Source organism: Saimiri boliviensis, chromosome 9, assembly GCF_048565385.1.
Source record: "Saimiri boliviensis isolate mSaiBol1 chromosome 9, mSaiBol1.pri, whole genome shotgun sequence".
NCBI lineage: Eukaryota > Metazoa > Chordata > Mammalia > Primates > Cebidae > Saimiri > Saimiri boliviensis.
In genome coordinates this window covers 19,455,219-19,469,352 of record NC_133457.1, presented here as the reverse complement: position 1 = coordinate 19,469,352, position 14,134 = coordinate 19,455,219, and the positions used below count along the sequence as shown (strand labels likewise).

The 14,134-nt window shown below is 39.7% G+C and overlaps 1 protein-coding gene across 3 annotated transcripts in view; it reads right to left on the bottom strand.

Annotated features, from left to right (window-relative positions):
• Positions 1–14,134, bottom strand: part of KCNAB1 (potassium voltage-gated channel subfamily A regulatory beta subunit 1) — a 352,698-nt gene that overhangs the window by 331,522 nt on the left and 7,042 nt on the right. The gene's annotated exons all lie outside the window — the stretch shown is intronic.

Sequence of the window (14,134 nt, the reverse complement as noted above, 5' to 3'; positions counted from 1 at the left end):
TGTCACAAAGGGTAATGAATTAACAAGATAAAAGTTGACTTAAAAGTGCTTCTTCATCTGTGTTTACACCCAGCAAAAGGTTATGGCTGAAAATGAACCAACAGGAATAAAGACAAAAGTCATATATCTCTTTCCCTAATCATAGGATTCAGCTGGTGCCAGGAATATGATCATAGTAGAAATTTAATCACCAAGACCAAGATGCTTCTCAGTAACTTGAATAACAGCTGAACATACAGAATAGCATACATCAAAATGTTTTTTGGTGAGATACATCCTGACATCTTTTCCATAACTGAGCTTTATTTACAAGTTACTAATTCAACTGCACTGCCAGGTAGTAATCTGATCCTTATTGATCATAACTCCTACGCATTTACCGTGAGGTTGACATTGGACAACAAGAGATCCTGTTATCTGGCATGACTCCAGGTAAGGGGACTCTGTGGAATTTGTAAGTGCCATAGCTCACTGGAAAACCTTTCTAAAATTCATAAAAGCAAAGACAACTGTAAGGATGTTGAGTCTGAGATTTTTGCCTTGTGTTGTATTTTATAATCCCCATCTATTTTACTGGCTGTTTTATATCTGCACCGTCCAGCATAGTAGCCACTAACCTTGTGTGGGTATTACTTGAAATACGGGTAATGCCACTGAGGAACTGAATTTTTAATTTACTGTAATGTGAATTTAAATTAGCTACATGTGACTAGTGGCTACCATATAGGAGAGCATAGTATGAATCTTTCTTTCAAATACTATTCAATAAACCACACCTAAACTTGAGTTTTAAAACCAGTTTTCTAAACTACCTAATTACAATTCCTCTGCAATTAGTTACAGACTTCAGAGCACCTAAGTTTTGTGAATTATATCATTGGCCTTGTGAAATGGTCTCCCTTGTTTTTCTGATTTGATTTTTGTCTAAAACAAGCGTCAAGTCAATGGGGATTTTTGCTTCCTTTGGAGTAAATTTGAAGCAGCTAATCAAATGAAGGAGGTAAAGAGTGGTTTTCATGCATTTGGAGCCAGCAGGGTAGGGAGATTTCTCCCCAGTTTCAGAGTCAAGCTCTTTCGTGGGTTTTTTTGTTTTTGTTTTTGTTTTTTGAGAAAAAAAAAAGGTAAGAGTTATTGAGGATGTCATGATGCTGGCTGGCAAATGGCCTCACTTTCAGTCATCAACAGGAATTACCTGAAGGAATTTCACAGACATCACAGGTCTATGAGAGATGTTAGCAACCACCTTATCTTTTTGAAGTAAGAGACTCCATGTCATAATAACCATTTGTGATTCTCTCCAACCTCAAGCTTAAGTGGAATATACAATGAAAATAAGACAACTGTTTTCTCAAGACCATTAGGAGTAAGGAGACTGAAGGCAACTAAATAATGGAAAGTTCTGTTTTGAGACCCAGTTAGTCTTTACTTCTGTCTAGCACAATATTTTCCATATAGCAGGTGGTCAGAATCATTATAATTGACAGACCTAAAGTGGGAAGAAACATCAGATTCACATACTTCACAAAAATATACAGGTATAATAATATTGCTACCATTTTCTCTGTCTTCCTTGCTAAAAATTCTTAAAAAATCCAGTATAAATATGTTCTAAATATGCTTTCTATTAAATTTGGCCATAGGCAATGTTTAGAAAGCCAGTCTATGATTTCAAGTATGAAAGCACTTCAGATGTGAGTTTTTCAAAGGCTGTTATGTGTCTAATCCTAAAAATCAGGCATCCCACACAGTGTTCTAAACGTTTATTCTAAAGCCTTATGAATTCTTAGAATGCTTTCAATATCTAGACAAAAAAAATTCAAAACCATGTCATATTTAAGAATGTTATATGAGTAGTTTTCAGTTTGGGTTTTTTTTTTAACATAAGCAAAACATACTATTATGGATTAAAAATTAAAATACCTTATCAATAATTCTTCATTCATTTTCATCTGAGCTCACATATGTTAAGCATTTTGTAGATAAGTCAGCAACAGTTATTTTATGTAAAGCATAAAGTCACAATACTTTTCTTATGTGGACCAGCCTTCAGAGATTATGCAGAAACCCATATGTGGGTAGAATTAAAATACTTTTAAAATATATTGATGGTTATTTATATTCAAAAAGAAAACATGGACAAAACTGAATTACTAGTTAGATCCAAAATCCACATGACACGGATTAAGGAGGGGTGAGGGAAAACTCCTTGTTACCCGAGCCTATCACAAATGTCAGATAACTACATTCTTTTTCTTGACATCAGTCCTCTGGAGGGTTGGAAGCTGGATGGGAATGATGGGTGTGTGTGAACAAATTATTCCATCTTTCAGTTAAGTCATCAATAAAAGGGTCATTAAAACCATTGTGAAACAAGAAAAACAAACATGTGTGATAAAGACCACGGGGTTTTTAAAAGGAAGTGCACACTGATGACGAAGGTGAGGGAAGTAACGCAGTTGATCCACAGGGTTTGGTGTGCACCAGGGGCCAGGCCTACCCCCACTGGGCCCTTCAATACCTCTTAAAGGGCAGGCACAGCCAGCCTTGGAGGAAAGTATCGAGCTGCTTAAAAGTAAAGTATTTGAGGTTACTCTCAGTTAATAAATTGTAGTGAAGAGATAATTGCCTCAGAAATGTAGTGGTTTAAGAAGTTCCTTTAAAGTCAGAAAAGAAAGAAAAGATTTTCTAGTTCAAGGGCTCTCTCTGAGATTTCCTTTCATGTGAATGAGAATAAGAGGATGATTTAAGTGAGTCTGTAGAAGCATTTTAAAGACACAAGAGCCAAAATCAGCTACAGCTGCTGCAGAGTTCTGCCTTTCCACCTCCTTCCTTCATGCCACAGTGACTACCTCCGGGCCTAATTAGATCAATGAGCATTTTCCCTTCTAGACAACCTCTTAATGTATGTGTGAAAATGAAAACCAGAATGCAGTGAACAAAGCTATGCAAGAACACATCCTGCTAATTTAACTTCCCCAATATCTCTCGATCTACCCTTTTCCCCCCTTATTACTCGTGTCTTCGAGCTCTCTCATCCAGATTATTCAAATCACTTCCTATCAGTTTCCTATGCACGGCTCTTCCAGAAATACCTTTTTTGGCTGGCAGTGTGATCTTGTCACTTCTTACCCAAGAATTTTTCACCGCCAGTTTCTAAGACCTCCACTGATCTCTTTCTTTCCTGCCATTTAACCTCATCTTCTAACACTCTCCTCACCAAAAGGGTTGGAGGGTGGGATGAAAGCAAGGAGAAAGAGGAGGAGGAGGAGGAGGAGGAGGAGAAGATGGAGAAGAGTGGCTACCTGCTCCTGAGCTCTTATTATTTTACGTGTTTTATAGTTTTTATATTATTTAATCATCTCCAAACCCTATGGGATAGGTATTGTTATTTCTACTTCTGATACAAACAAGTCGGTCTTAAGAAAGGATACTTGAATTATATAGTCTCTCACCAAGCAAGACTTAAGCATTTAGTCCAGATCTGCCTGTCTTTAAAACTTGTGCTTACTGCCATCACCTTGGTTCCCTACCTCTTGGGCCTTCCAACATGCTGTTTCCTCTACATCAAATTCTCTTCTAGTCTTGGGCCACTTGTTAAACTCTTATTCATCCTTCAAAACCCTGTGCATAATTTTCTGCCTCTAAGAAGTCATCCCTGACTATCAAGAGAGCATTCATGACTTGCTCTACTATGTTATGACTGTGTTTTTAAAAGCAATATTATATGTATTATGTCAGACTCTACTATCTGGGTGTCATGGTTCTTTCTTCTACTGGACTGCTCTTAGAATTTCTTTAGAGAAGGAACTTTGTCTTTAAGTGTGAATTCAGTGATATTGCCTGGGGCACAGCTGGTGCTCAGTGAATCTTGTTGATTTGAATAATTCTATTGTGCAAAGAGAAAACTGTTGGATCAAAAGCCTTTGATTAAACTCTTAACTAGAGTAGCATACCATCTACGTGACTATTAGCAGGTTGCTTAACTTCTTCGAGCCTCAGAAAACTGATTTGTAAAATTAGTGGGATGAGTACTCAAAATTATCCCTAATATCTTCTCAGATTCTAAAATTCTGTGTGCTTAGTCTTTGCATACAAAGAATGTATGTGGAAAGGCCACTGCCATAATCAAATGCAAAATGAAATGTGGCACCTGTATAATTGTACTTACTGGTGTATTTATTGGGACAATGGGCAAGGGGAGGCTAACCACCTTATAAATAAAATACCTTGTGAGTTTTTAATGTGTTCCTTATTAAAAATGCATTACTTTCCATGCTAAATTAAATATCATTTAAAACCGGTTTCTTTTCCTAGTTTTAGTTAGGTAAGATTTCTGCTCATTTTAGTCATGTGACTAAGCAGCACAAACCAATTGGGACATAGACTAATAGAGGAAAATTTTACCCTTCCCCTAAGAAGTCAGAGTTTTGGAACAAGAAGAGAGCTAAGAACAAGACCCAGTGCTAAAGAAATAGAGACAACATGCAGCTAGGTAGCAGTAAAGAAGTGTCATTCCCAATTTCCAGATGATTGGCCACCTGGAATCTTTACTACCATGAGTTTACTACCACACTAGCTCATCATACATCCGTGCCCTCCAGACTCAATCACTAGAAAGTGTAGTGGACATTTGTAGGTTGCCTTACCATAAACTACTCCCCTCTACTCCCCCCAAGAGCATTCTGAGTCTTCATTCTCAGTCAGGCAGTTTAGGAGGGGTTGAGCACAGAAGCTACAGAAGTCATTCAGCTTCTCTCATCTCCCACATAAGGTCAGTGGTGCAGAAATGAACAATGAAGCCAATCAAAACTAAAGGATCATAAGCCAGAGCTTCTGGGAAATGAAAGGTGCCGTTCCTTTTTTTTTTTTTTTCTGGGAGTGAATGAGGTGGGGTATAACCCTGAGAGCCTTTGTCAGCCACATGCCACATTGCAGATGAGAGGAAGGCTTGAAGCTGCCACAGACCCACCATGTAGAGCTGAGAGTGAAGCCATTATCAAGAAAGTCCACAGATGCAGAGAGAAATTAACAAGGTCCTGTCCACATTGTTTGTATCTTAAATCTGAAATTTTTCGCTACCTCTGGACTTTTCAGTTGGGTAAGTCAATAAGTTTCCTTTATTATATAAGCCAGTTTGTATTAGATTTTCTGTTACTTGCAAAAATATAAATATAATAACTGATAAAAAGAGTCTATATGATCCAATGTTATCTGTAAAATAGAAGCACTTGGACAGAATGCATTTCAGTCTCTTGTTTACATGAGAGTCCAAATTTTTCTCCTGGTTAATTTCAGTATAAGAGTATTTATATGTAAACCTCAGTGGAGATGTGACTAATGAATCCCAATACTTGTTTCAGTTTTAGATCTGAAGTATCTCACCTCATTCCAAAAAGAACTTCAAAACCATATATCTTAAATTCTTAAAATCTAATAGAATTAAAGTTTATTTTAATTACAATTTTTGGCCCTTTTATTATAGCAATACACATGCATTTGAAATAGAGGAGAGGGAAAACAGCATCCACCTTTCTAATGCCTAAAAATAACAACTGCTAATGTTTGTGTGTTTTTCATCCCATGCTTGTTGTTTTGACTTTTACAGTTTAATTGTATCCATTTTGATTGTTAAGCATAGTATCCATGTATTTTGATTGAAGAATTGAACTATGGATCAATATAAGTGATTTAACTGAATGTGGAACATTCTACACACACATATACATACACACCTCAAGCAAATAGAATTGCTAGATAAAATGTAACAAAATTAATTTAAATGCAAGTTTATAACCTAAAAAAAGAAATCTCCAGTTGTCAAAACAAAGGGAGCACTATAGTTTAAAACATACAGTAGAATAAGAGCACAATGTCTTTCTACTCTCAACCCGGGAGCAGAGATGCTGTTTCATGAGACAAACATAGATAACTTAGGAGTATTATTTTTAATAATCTAGCTGTATAAGCATTATCATTTGTGGAAAACCTTTCTGTATTCTGCTCATAGGTAGGGCTAATTTCTTATCATTTTTTCTATATGTTCATAAGTAGGAGGAAATTCAGAGATGCTGCTCAAAGGATGGTAGTCAGAGTTCTACTAAGTAGGAGTTCAGAATTGAATTTTAAAATCTTCCTACATGCATATATGGGCCTTTGCTTTCTCCTGTCAAGGATAGTGCTGTGTATAAGGTAAGATACATTTTTCTCTCTGCTCTTATAAATGGTGGCCTCCATGTTCCTACACCCAGTGATCTCTCTCAATCCTCACCTTACCCAACCTTGCAGTAGTACTGAACATAGTTGATCTTCCCCTCTTTTGTTTGATCCTGACACCCCACTCTCTTGTTTCTCTCCTGCCTTTCTGCACACTCACTCTCAGTCTCCTTGACTGGTTCCTCTTCATCTCTCCTACCTCCTCACATTGGAGAGCCTAGGCTGTAGTCCTGGGGCATTTTTTAAAATAATCTCTCTCTACACTCACTTGCTTATCTCATGGCTTTATGTCTGATGACTCCAAGATATATATCTTTATATTTTGAGTATAAATCTCCAGTCCATACTTGACACTTTCCCTTTGTTCTCCAACAGGCATTTAGACACAACATGTTCTACTCTTCTTCCTACCAGATCCACTCCCCTGCAATCTTCCTCATGTCCCTTAAGGGCAAATTGATGGTCCCAATTGCCTGAGCCAAGAAACTTAAAGTCATCTTTGATTATCTCTTTTATTGTATATCATATTTTTTTTCAAATCCTCCTGATGCTACCCTTATAATAGATTCAGAATGCAACTACTTCTCACCATTTCCATTCTGGTTTAAGCTGTCGTTATCTCTTTCCTGAGAAACTATGGTAACTTCCTAACCAGTAACCCTACTTCTACTTTTCAGCCTATTTTCCAACTTAGCATTCAGACAATCCTTTAAAAAAATAATTCAAATCATGTCACTCCCTTGATCAGTATTCACAAAAGCGTCCATCTTACTCACACAAGAAGCCAACGTGTTTAGAATGGCCTCCACATTCTTGTACAATGTGGCTATTGTGCAATAAAGAATTAATCTTGCCCAAAGAAAAGTCTAGCTCCTTGCCCCCAACTCCTGGGAGTTAACCTCTAAGCCCTTGGAATGCCCTACCCAATAAAAATGTCTTTGTTTATCTGGGAGCCTTTGACCCTGCAAGATGGTCTATGCTAAGTATTTAATTTATGGTGGGAGTCTTGGGCCACATTGTATCAGCCTGAACTCTAGAGGGGCCAGAGGCTAAGGTCAGACACATAGGTAGTCAGCTGTGTCTACATGGCCAAACCCAATTAGAAACTCTGGACACCAAAGTTCAGGTAAGCTTCCCACTTGGCAGTACTCTATGCATATTGTCAAATATTGTTGCTGAGAGAAATAAGCACTATCCACACAACTCCACTGGGAGAGGAGTTCTCCTGGACCCAACCCTAGGTTACCTCTTCCTGATGCTAATTTTAGTCTGTATCTTTTTGCTGTAATAAACCACAACCATCAGCGTAATGGCTTTGCTGAGTTCTGTAAGTCCTTCTACTGAATCACTGAACCTGAGAGTTTCTCGAGGACCTCCTGAACTTGTAATTCTCCCCTTTACCTTCTTGACATCATTTCTTAGTGCTCTACCATTCATTCACTCGGCTCTTGACACATTGGTTGTTTTTGTTTCTTTCTGCAGACTTTCACACTGGGCTTTTGCACATACTGTTCTTTCTGTCTATAATACTCTTTCCCCAGAAACTTCAATGATTGTCATTTTCACCTCTTTCAGGTACTTATTCAAATGCTGCCTTCTCGGTGAGGCCTTCCTTGGCTATGTTATTTAAAATTGCAACTGCTCCCTGACACACATACTCATTCTTCCTCTGTATTTTGTGTTTCTCCAGATAACTTATCCTTCTGAAGTATTATATATTTTATTTATTAATTTTTTATTAACTAGCATATTTCCACTAGAATTAAATCCTTTAAAAAGCAGAGAACTTAGCCTAGGTGTTTGCTGCTGTATCTCCAATGCCTGGAATTGTGCATAAATCAAGGTGAGCACTCAATGGAGAGTTGTTGTATGAATCTGTGTATGCAGTGGTGGGGATGGGGGAATAGGTAGACGGTTCAGTAAAAAATAGATACTGTACCAAAAATAGCAAGGCTTGACTAGTGGTCATACAAAATAGTTTGTAAAAAGAGTGTCACCAATGTGTCATATAGTATGCATTAGTAAATTTGGCTATATGAATCTGCTTTTCCATCTTGTATAAGAATGTGTTTTGGATTACCCAACAATTTAAATGAGACAGTCATAAGACATATTAGGGAAAATATTTAATCCCTACGGGACCCAGAACCTAAGAAGTGGTGAATATTAGGTCAGAAATGGAAGGCCCTTGGAGAGGTACTTGTGAAGAAGGGGCAGAAAGAAGATAGCTGGATTCTGTCCACTGTAATGAGTCTCACCCAGGCTCCTGCAGGTAACCAACCCCCTGAAGTGGAAAGGCATGACCCCTCCACTGCCACTGCCCAGTCCCAGCAGCCCTGACCACCTTTGCTGAGTCACATGGGTCACAGTCTTGCCAAAGTGGTAGAGAAGGGCAGACTTAAGTAAGAAAACCCATGGAGATGATGATACCACCAAGATCCAGCCTGCAATTATTAATTACCAGCAAAAAAATGTTGCAGGCCAGATAGTTGATGGGAAAGTCTGATCTATACCAAGAACAAGAAGTCTAACCGGAACCCACACTCATCCACAACTACCAAATAGAGAGAAAATCCTCTGGTGCATTTATCTAGGAGGATGAATCAGCTAGGAATCCCAACAGGTAAACTAACTCTCCACACTTGTCCCCCATAGTTTGGAAGTCGACACCTGGCTGCTATAATGAGATGATGACCCCTCCTGTAATAAGATGGAAATGTAGAATAAGGAAAAAAGTAAACTTAAAGAGGACTTGGCAGTGGGATTGAGGGACAGCTGGTAGAAAGGGAAAGAAGAGCTGGTGAGGAGAGGGGTGGAGAAGGAGAGGCCTGTAGCTTTGTAATATGAGTGTGTTAGACGTCTACACTACTTCTGGTGATCTTAGTCAGGCTACAATCAGCTAAACCTCCCTCCAAAAGCAACACCTCTAAGTGGAAACCAGAATACACACTGAATGAAAGCAATGAGTGTCTCATTCCGGTCAAGGTAATTCAAGGCTCCACTATGAACAGGGCTGGGCAATGACACCACAGAGAACCTTTTGGAGGAAAGTACAATGAGAAATCCATATTACTTAGAGTTTTCCAGATTAACACAACAGGAGATGGATAAACTGATAGATAAATGGATAGATAGGGATGGACTAATTGATCAATTGATTGATTGATTGATTATAAGGAAATAGCTCATGCAACTGTGAAGGCTGAGAAGTCCCAAGATCTGCAGCTGGCAAGCTGGAGCTACAAGAGAGCCAATAGTATAATTCTGGTCCAAATCTGAAGGCCTGAGAATCAGGAGGGTCAATGGTGTAAGTTTGGGTCCAAAAGCCAGCAGGCTCAAGACTCAAGAAGAGCTGATGTTTCAGTTCAAGTCTGAAAGCAGAAATAGACTGATGTCGCAGATCCAACAATCAGGCAGAAGGATTTCCTTCCTACTCATGAGAGGTCAGCATTTTTGCTCAACTTCAAATGACTAGATGACCCCCATCCACAGTGGGGAGGGCAGTTTGCTTTATTCAGTCCACCAATTTCAATGTTAATTTCATGCAAAAACACCTTCACAGCCACACCCAGAATAATGTTTGACCAAATGTCTGAACACTCTGTGGCCCAGTCAAACTGACACAAAATTAGCCATCACAAACTTAATGAATGATTGAAGTAAGTGAGCAAATTAAAGTGAAACAAGATGGATATCTCAGGAAAAACAAACAGTGGGCTATGCCATTATGAGTATGATATGGTCACCTCAAAGCATCTTAAAATCCAAGATTTAAGGACCTATTTCCTATAAAAAACAATGCTCTCCTCAAGTACCACTATCTCAAACTAGGACACCTTGGATTTTTGGTAAAAAGAGAAAGGAAGTGAGTGGCAGGGAGACTACGAATCCTGGTGAAGTGCTGCTTCGCACCCGATATCCAGCAGCTTGTCCTCCAGTGAACATTGAAGGTTTATTTGTGAGACTCCTGCCTAAGAATTTATTCAGCAAATATTTATTGAGTTCTATGCTAGCTGTCAGATTTGGGAAATGCAGTAATTAACTATACAGATAAAATCCCTGCTTTTTTGCAATTCACATTCTACTGAGAGAGAGACAGACAATACAGAAATAAACATACAAGTCTGCCAAAAGGAAAAATAGAAGTAAAAGAAGATGATGCTGGCAAGGAATATTACCAAGAAGTTACAACAAGAGTTAACCTTTGGGGAAGTTATGTACAAAGGTGCCCATCTTATAAAATAGTCACCTCTGGAAGTAATCATAGCTCTTTTTTGAAACCATAACCAGCTTCTAGATGCATATATTGTCACTATGCACTGAGTTATAATGCCGTAAAATTCCAAAAGCGGGGTGAATCACTGACCTGCTGCAAACCCTTCAATTGCTAAATGGAGAGCTTAGATACTTGAGTTGCACATTTTACACCCACACTCTGTGACTGTCAGAGCTGCTATCTCCTCTGCCTTAGCAAATTAAGAGGAATACCATGGAAGAGAAAATGACTAAAGATAAATTGGGTCAAAAATCCATTGTCTAAAACTATTTCATCTAGCCCACTGTGTGCAGCTTAGTTAGCCGTGATGTGTGCAGTTTAGTTTCAAAAAGCTTGGAAAAATACATAGGGAGGTGGGTTGCAAGGAGTGAGGATGTGAGAAGAGCAAAAGTTAAAACAAATGGGGCAAAATGTTAACAATATGTTAAGGAATAAATAGGCCAGATACGTTCTTTATATTGTTTCTGCAACTTTTCCTTATGTTTGAAATTATTTTCAGACAAAATTTTAAAATAGTTCTCACCTCAAGAACTAGACAGTTTGTCTAAAAATAACTCCTTTACTACCTGTACTCCCACCATTAGGGATTCATTTCTTTGGATGACATATTTTGCAGACATTCTATTAAAAAGTATCTGTATTTTAACACTTAGGGAGAATCAGTTGGTAACTAGCTAAGGAAAGGAAGAAGAATCACTGGTTGGGAGGCAGACACTCTATGTATGGAGAGGCGACACGTGATAAGTGAACACAAACAGTGGATAGAGAGGAGGGCCATCTCCTAACTTGGTGGTGAGCCAGACCTGCAAGACCCTGGTTCTGAGAATACTGACAGGCTTTGATATGGCCTTCTCCTGTATAGTCCAGATAGCACGTTCCAAATTCACTATGTCTGTTCCATTTTAACTGTGTAACAGGTGCCTGCACCTGAGATGGGACAGACAACAACACGATATTCTTTGAGAGATGGCAGGGGATGAGATGTCTACTTTTCTTTTCTTCACCAGCCATGCCCAGAGGTCTGTGGCGTAGCTCAGAACCCCCAATGCTAGAAAACTCCTAGACATAGAAAGTTTCCTCTATAAAGTATCTAACTGTGTTACGTTTTAGTAACATAGCCCTGCTATGGGATTAAGGCTTCTCAGAACCTTAGGAATATTGTTGCCATCAGGGTAAATACATAGATTGAAATTTAAGGTCGAGTCTAGGATTGTCTGAATAAAGTTTTCCACTAGCAGCGTTTCAGGGAACAGACGAGCTTCCTTTTCTTTATGAAACAGCACATCCTAGTGGCTCTCACAGGCACTGTAGGGATATTCAGGAATAGTTTTTCTCTTGGATGAAAACATCTTTGGCCTATAGCTCTGCTCGTTGGTTAGGAAAATCAGATTTCAAAATACTCATTTTTTTCCCAGATGAACGCTGTCAACAATTTCTATATGAGAAAGCCTGGATCCCTTGTAACCCAGTATTGTTCTCAAGCCCTGAATTTCCAGTATTTTCATCATGCTGCATAAACAAAGCAACTTTTGATTGAAAAATTCCAAGTGGAAATTTCAAAACAGATTAAATATCTGCCCCCGAAACAATATTTCAACCCCAAGCAGGATTTATCTCTCACTCTTGCTTAAATTCTAAGCATTTCTATCTAAACTGACACTTTCAAAACATAGTTATTTTAGAACTTCTGTTCCATTCAATGGGAAATAACACATTCTGTTCATTCTGAATAAGCCCCTTTCACTATGCCACCTCGGCCCTTCACCAGCAGCCTATTCAGGTTTCAAGTAATCACACGTGTCCTGAGCCCAAGCCATCTTGGTGTCATCTACTTTCCTACAGAAATATTGATGCCAAGAGAAAAACAGCCGGAGGTCTCAGAGCAAATTAGCACAAGCCCGGAGACTACCAAAATTAGGTCATCTAAAATAAATCATGTAGACATTTTTTAATACAACCCCCTGCATGGGTTGCATTTTTCTAGGTTATTGATTTTTCAATCACTGCCCTAGCTATTAATACTTTTCAAGCAGGTCTGAGTGTGCCAAGCATCTCATGAAAAGGGCAGGTCACAAGAACACATGATGAAAGGGTGTTTTGCTTTGTTTGTTTGTTTGTTTGTTTGAGACAGAGTTTCGCTCTTGTTGCCCAGGCTGGAGTGCAATGGTGTGGTCTCGGCTCACTGCAACCTCTGCCTCTTGGGTTCAAGCAATTCTGCCTCAGCCTCCCGAGTAGCTGGGACTACAGGCATGTACCACCATGCCCAGCTAATTTTTGTATTTTTAGTAGAGACAGGGTTTCACCTTGTTGACCAGGATGGTCTCGATCTCTCTTTTTTTTTTTTTTTTTTTTTTTGAGACGGAGTTTCACTCTTGTTACCCAGGCTGGAGTGCAATGGCGTGATCTCGGCTCACTGCAACCTCCGCCTCCTGGGCTCAGGCAATTCTCCTGCCTCAGCATCCCGAGTAGCTGGGATTACAGGCACGCTCCACCTCGCCCAGCTAGTTTTTTGTATTTTTTTTTAGTAGAGATGGGGTTTCACCATGTTGACCAGGATGGTCTCGATCTCTCGACCTCGTGATCCACCTGCCTCGGCCTCCCAAAGTGCTGGGATTACAGGCTTGAGCCACCGCGCCTGGCCGGTCTCCATCTCTTGACCTCGTGATCCGCCCGTCTTGGCCTCCCAAAGTGCAGGGATTATAGGTGTGAGCCACTGTGAAAGGGTGTTTTGGGTGGGGCTTGGCGGGGGTCGTGGGAGTGCAATTTAGGAACAAATGTAATTTTCAACTTCCATGTACTTTAACCCTGTAATACTATGAAAAGGAGAAAGGGCAAGAGGGATAATCTTTCCTGGGTGTCCACTATATACCTCTTTGAATGGATAACATTACCCCATGAAGTAGGGTTTTTCAGCTTCATTTTGTAGATAAGGAAGCAGAGGGTGAGAGGAGGGAGGAAGGAAGCTTGTCTTCAAATCCTCCTGCTAGGACATCGTGTTTGCACTGTGACAGAACCCACAGAAAGAAGTTCAGGTAATTGTTTCTACTTATCTTTGGAGTCTTCATGTAATGATCAATGAAAACTCTCAGTTATGCCTTCAGATTCTCTGCCCTGACATCTCTGAGAAAAGCTGGTTGCTGAGTGAGGTTTTCCTCTAGTTTTCCTTCCCATTTTTTTCAATTCCATCCCTCCTGCTTCTATGGATAGTTCATAGCAATGCACCATGCTCTGATCACTTGAGCTTTTCTGTTGATCTAGCCTAGAAGCTTCCTTCCTACTTTCTCTTTTTTTCTTTTTAGATGGACTCTTGTTCTGTCACCCAGGCTGGAATGCAGTGGCGCAATCTCCACTCACTGCAACCTCTGCCTGCCGGGTTCAAGCAATTCTCCTGCCTCGGCCTCCCGAGTAGTTGGGACTACAGGCACGTGCCAACACGGCTGGCTAAGTTTTTTGTATTTTTAGTAGAGACAGGTTTTCACCATGCTGGCCAGGCTGGTCTTGAACTCCTGACCTCATGATCTGTCCACCTTGGCCTCCCAAAGTGCTGGGATTACAGGCATGAGCCACTGCATCCAGCCCCTTTCTCTTGTTTTAGGTCAGGCCTGGACTATGTTCTGTTTCCTTCTTAGTCTGCTATCTAGTAGC